Raw genomic sequence first — 5,744 nt, 5'->3', positions numbered from 1 at the left:
AGTTGTAGTAGTAGTAATAGTAGTACTAGTATTAAATATGAGCCTAGCAGTAAAGTTATCAATTATCTCCTCTCCTCTCCTCTCCTCTCCTCTCCTCTCCGCTCCTCTCCTCTCTTCTCTTCTCTTCTCTTCTAGGCTACTGAGGCTAATCTGAACATCCATGGGGTGTATGCCTTCACCACTGCAGAGGTACAGATCAGAATTCTCGACATAAACGACAACAAACCCGAATTCTACAGGTGCGAAGATACATGTGTCCCGCAGGACACCTTCACAGGAGAGATTATTGAGCACTCATCAGGATCCATCCCCCTCGACATCACTGTCAGAGATGCGGACCAGGTCACAGGATTTTTTTAATTCTTTAAAAAGATAAACAAAAACAGAGATATTGAAAAGAAAAAAACAGTCTCTAATTTGATGTTTATTAGATTAGATTAGATTAAAATGTATTGTCATTATACAGCACAAGTACAGTACAACAAAAAGAAGTTTGGCATCTAACCAGAGTGTACCAGACTGTAACAGTTAAGTGCAATAATAATATACAATGTACAAGTAATTAAATGTGATATATATAACAAGCTACTGGTAATATATGCAACATGTATTTACAGTATAATTATATAAAGTGATACAGGTAATGTACTAAGATAAGATAAGATATTCCTTTATTGATCCGCTTGGGGAAATGCGGGCATCATACAGTAGTAGCATGGGGGGGGGGGGGTACATGGGAGAGGGGCATGGTAATAGTATAATACATTAATATAGGCAATACAACTATTGTAATGATACAAATAAGCAGTGTAAACAATATAATTAACTCTGAATATAAGAATATGGTGGTAAGCCATGCTGGCCAGTGGTATAACTATTGAGAGTAGGTATGGGATATATACAGATATAGATATAATATATACTGTACATATTATTAAATTTTATTATACAGGTATGTGAATAGGGAGGGATATATGCAGACATATCCAACAATTATAGATACATATATATACAGTATATACTGTATAATATAATTATTATCACTGTTTCAAAACACTTCAATGAAAAAAGCAGAGACCATGTTGTCCTGTTGTACTGTCCAACTGTATGACACATAACAAGACCTGAGTGGTTACTTGTGATTAAGTATGAATCATTATGTTTATTGTGCAGGGAGGACAAATCAAGCTAACCCTGGCTGGAGACGTCAAGGATGTGTTCGCCGTAGTTCCTGTGTTTACCGTTGCAGAAAGCGCAACTCAAGTTCAACTCATGGTCCAAAAACCCTTGGAGCTGGATTTTGAAAAGAAAGAATTTATGGTTGTGCAGGTAAGGAGATGGAAAATGTAAGAATTGAAATATCAAAGTTGCTTTATGTAGAGTAATCATTAAAACATCACTACTTCATACAGTATGCTGTTCGGTTGGTACTGTGTACAGTCAGTACATCACTACTTCATATGTTCTGTTGGTACTGTGTACAGTCAGTACATCACTACTTCATATGTTCTGGTGGTACTGTGTACAGTCAGTACATCACTACTTCATACAGTATGTTGTTCTGTTGGTACTGTGTACAGTCAGTACATCACTACTTCATACAGTATGTTGTTCCGTTGGTACTGTGTACAGTCAGTACATCACTACTTCAGTGTTGTAGTCGAGTCACTAAATATCGAGTCTGAGTCGAGTGTGGAGTCCCCAGTGTTTGAGTCAGAGTCCAAGTCCAAGTCACCAAAGAAGAGCCCAAGTCGAGTCCCCATTACCCGAGTCCGAGTCCAAGTCATCAAGGTTGAGTCCACTCCATTCTGGCAGTCGAAGAGCTGACATACAAATAAAAAAAGGTCTACATTATACATAAATGACACAGCGTTCACCATTTAAAATGGAGTTTATTTACTTTGTGACACAATAGCCACAATAAATAGACACAATAAAGAAATCTAACCCTAACTAACCTTACTGTCATGCACTTGTCCTAATAAACTAACCTACACTGTAGCACTCAACACTTTGATGAACATTGTTACTCAGCTGATAGAGTTGTACCCTTCCTGATGACTTGTCGTACAGAACTTGTAAGTCGCTTTGGATAAAAGCGTCAGCTAAATGACTAAATGTAAATGTAAATAGCCAAACAAATGCACTAGCCATCAATATCTTATTACAAATGATTAGGGCCTATTACCAAAAAATAACTAAATAAATAACAAAATAAAAACTAAAATAAATGTATCAATTCACAAGTCCTTGTCTGCACCTTCCGAGTCCGAATGCAGTCAATGCTCGAGTCCATGTCCAAGTCCGAGTCCTCAGTGCACAAGTCCAAGTCGAGTCACAAGTCCTGAAAATCAGTCCAGTACTCGGACTCAAGTCCAAGTCCTGGACCCGAGTACTACAACACTGCACTACTTCATATGTTGTTCCGTTGTCAAAATCTTAAGCCGTTTTGAGCCTGGGCTCCAACCACAATGGTAACTGTGCTTAGTGTGTGAGTCTCAACATGAAGCTGAGTCTCTGACATCACAAATCAGCACATTTTCAGATGACTCAGTTCAGTGAGGGTGAATATTGTGAGAGGAGAATTGGAAGAATGCGCCAATATGAGAATTAGAGACATAGATCATATTAAAGGGGAACTATTTTACTATTTCTTTCACTATTTGGGCACTTTTACACAATTCCTGTGAGTCTATGGAACACCTCTGTAATATATATATATTTTTTATTCATTGTTTTGTATTTCTAATCAAGTCCTCAAAAACAGCATTTTTCTACCTCAAGATCTTAAGCCGTTTTGAGCCTGGGCTCCAACCACAACGGTAATGGTTCTGGGGGAGAGAAAGAAATGAGACAAATTATTTCTAATCTATTTCTTTTTTCTTTCGCTGCAGCTCCCACTGTTGCAGCGACCACAGACCAACCCAACAACATCCCTGCCTGTATCCTCTCACTGTACCAAGACCATCCCCATGCCCCTCTCTCCAGACATAGGCATACCAACACCACAGCACATCCAGAGCTTTGATCTTGAGGAAGCAAGACAACTACAACTGCAAATGACGGGACAGGCTGCATGTCCACTGTGGCACAAGGAGCGAGAGGGCAGGCTGACTGCATCAGAATTTGGCAAGATACTAAAGAGAGAGAATTTCAGATGCCTTCATACAGTCCACATATTACCCCAAGCCCTTCACTGCTACAGGCTCAGCTGAAGGAGAAGGAGGAGGAGAACAGACAGGCAGCCCGAGACCCAGTCTTGCAGGAGGGTTAAGGGGGTTAAGCGTCTTGCTCAAGGACACTTACATTGGAATGCGATGGCTGCAACCCCCACACCATTGAAATGCTAATTGTCCACCACCTAGTATTTATCGTTGCCATTTGAGAGTTCACACTCTACCATAGCAGTCATCAAAAAGGATCATGGATCATCTTTAGACAAATAAATTGATACTAATAATAGATTACTTTGAACCTTGCACCTTATTAAACCTTGTCTAAAGATTAGATTAGATTAAAATGTATTGTCATTATACAGCACAAGTAGGTCCATGCAGGAGCAGCAGCAGGCCACCACCCAACTCTTCCTGCAGATGATGGGGACTTTTGCAAGAGCCATATTGCCTCAATCTCAGACCCCGCCGGCACCACAGTGGATGCCCACAGCTCAAATGATGCCCCCACGTGCCTGGCCCAAGACATTGCCTCCAACTAACCATGCCACATCAGTTTGTAGAGGCTTTTGGCAATCGTGTTGCGGTTATTCTGGACTGCTTTGAAATTGGCACTGAGACCATCAAATCTGAAAGCGCAGGCACAGACATATTCCCACTACAAGCAAAAGCACACTGTTAAGTACCTGATTGGCATTACACCACAGGGGTCTATCTCTTTCATTTCCAAAGGGTGGGGAGGGCGTGTAAGTGACAAGCATCTGACCGAGAACAGTGGTCTCCTCAATAAACTGTTGCCTGGAGACTTGGTTTTAGCAGACCGTGGATTTGACATTGGGGACCATGTTTCATTAATGTGTGCATCGGTGAAAATCCCTGGATTCACAAGCGGACGTGCCCAGATGGATCCAAAATCTGTAGAAGAGACACAGCAAATAGCTCACCTCAGGGTCCATGTTGAAAGAGTGATCGGTTTGGTACGCAATAAGTATCGCATGCTACATAATACCATACCAGTCCAACTGCTGGTTCCATTTGAAGGCGAGGACTTTTCTTTCATTGACAAGATTGTGACTGTGTGCTGTGCCTTAACGAATATGTGCCACAGTGTTGTTATGAAACCACCAGACCATGCGTTACCAGATAGTGAGGGAGAGACGGAGTTATCTGTTATCTGTTATGCTAAAGCTAAAATGGAAAATCAAGGCCTCTTAGTTTTACTGATGTGGATTATTTAAATTCAGTTTGTCATGTTTTCATTGTTATTTGAACAATGTTATGTCCTGTAAATACTAGGGCTGTCAAAAGTGAATGCTTTAACTGTATTTCACAGGAGAGAAACTGTATTCATTGAAAGCTATTAAAATTGCCTTTGAATCTAAATATACTTTCTGTGTTTTTACATTAATTCCATGATTTCTAAAAAAAAATATTTCAAACCATTCCAATTATTAACACCTTTACTGCTGTAGCATACGATTGGTAAAACAGTAACATATGGTAAACATTGGTACAACATTGCTAGAACAGATGTAATATAGCATTGTATATTAGTATACTGCATAGTATATTGACAAAAATAAAGAATTAAGACTCGCACAGGTTTGTTTTTCTTCTATCTATCTATCTATCTATCTATGAGCCGTACTGTACCCATTCTGCAATCTGTTAAATAAAGTTTTAGCTCTAATTAAGAATGACAGTGACCATAGCTGACTATTATTTGGAAATCCAGAGGTTTTAAAAACTGGTGCGACAATAACTGTCTGGTTTTAAATGTTAAGAAGACTGGGGAGATGGTGTTTGACCCCAGAGGTGTTGGGGACCACAGGCCTGTGGTCATCCACACACAGTCCATCTCACAGGTCTCTTCATATAAATATCTTGGGATTTTTGTCGATAACACACTAACCTGGAACACCCATGTAGATAGGATTTTATAGTATGTCTGCACTTTATGTGCTCATTTCATCATTCATCAGTTTTGTGTCAGTCTTGTTTATCTGATCTTATTTCTGAAGATGCATTTCCATTGGCTAATGGTCGAGATATAAGTCACTTGTTACTTGATATTACTGTAAATCATTTGACATCTATTGCTGACTGTTCATACATTTGTTACAATAAAGATGCAAATAATTGTTATCTCTTGTCCAATCAGAATATTTTTTTTATTACAAAACATTGAGATATCAAACAGAAAAATTTTCTTGTTTACATCAGGTTCACAGGTTGGGTAGGAAGAGTGGGTGGGGGACACTGTACAACTGAACAAGCAAAACTGTACATTGGAATATTGACTCCCTCCCAGCAGAACTCTGCACCGCCCCAACTCTGGACTAATTTAAAAAACTGCTCAAAACCCACCTCTTCAACTTGGCCTTCAACCCCTAACTTTCTCACTTTATATGTATATGTTGTGTCTGTCCACTATGTTTGTTAATTTGTCATCTCCCCCCCCCCCCTATGTAAAGCGACCTTGGGTCCTCTGAAAGGCGCTATATAAAACGAAGTTATTATTATTATACTTGGTCATTTACTGTACATTGGGGGGGGGGGGGGGGGGGGGTT

At 39.7% G+C, this 5,744-nt stretch overlaps 1 long non-coding RNA gene across 1 annotated transcript; it reads left to right on the top strand.

The window, feature by feature from the left end:
* The first annotated feature begins 205 nt into the window (after positions 1-205).
* On the top strand, positions 206-4,640 carry LOC311242314. The gene is made up of 3 exons (XR_014620611.1): positions 206-342; positions 1,174-1,329; positions 2,895-4,640. It is a non-coding gene; the product is annotated as an uncharacterized lncRNA (long non-coding RNA).
* Positions 4,641-5,744: the final 1,104 nt, after the last annotated feature.

This window comes from Notolepis coatsorum (assembly GCF_963971535.1).
Source record: "Notolepis coatsorum genome assembly, chromosome: 16".
NCBI classification, from domain to species: domain Eukaryota; kingdom Metazoa; phylum Chordata; class Actinopteri; order Aulopiformes; family Paralepididae; genus Notolepis; species Notolepis coatsorum.
The sequence above is the reverse complement of the archived record's forward strand: the minus strand, read 5'-3'. Positions and strand labels throughout refer to the sequence as shown.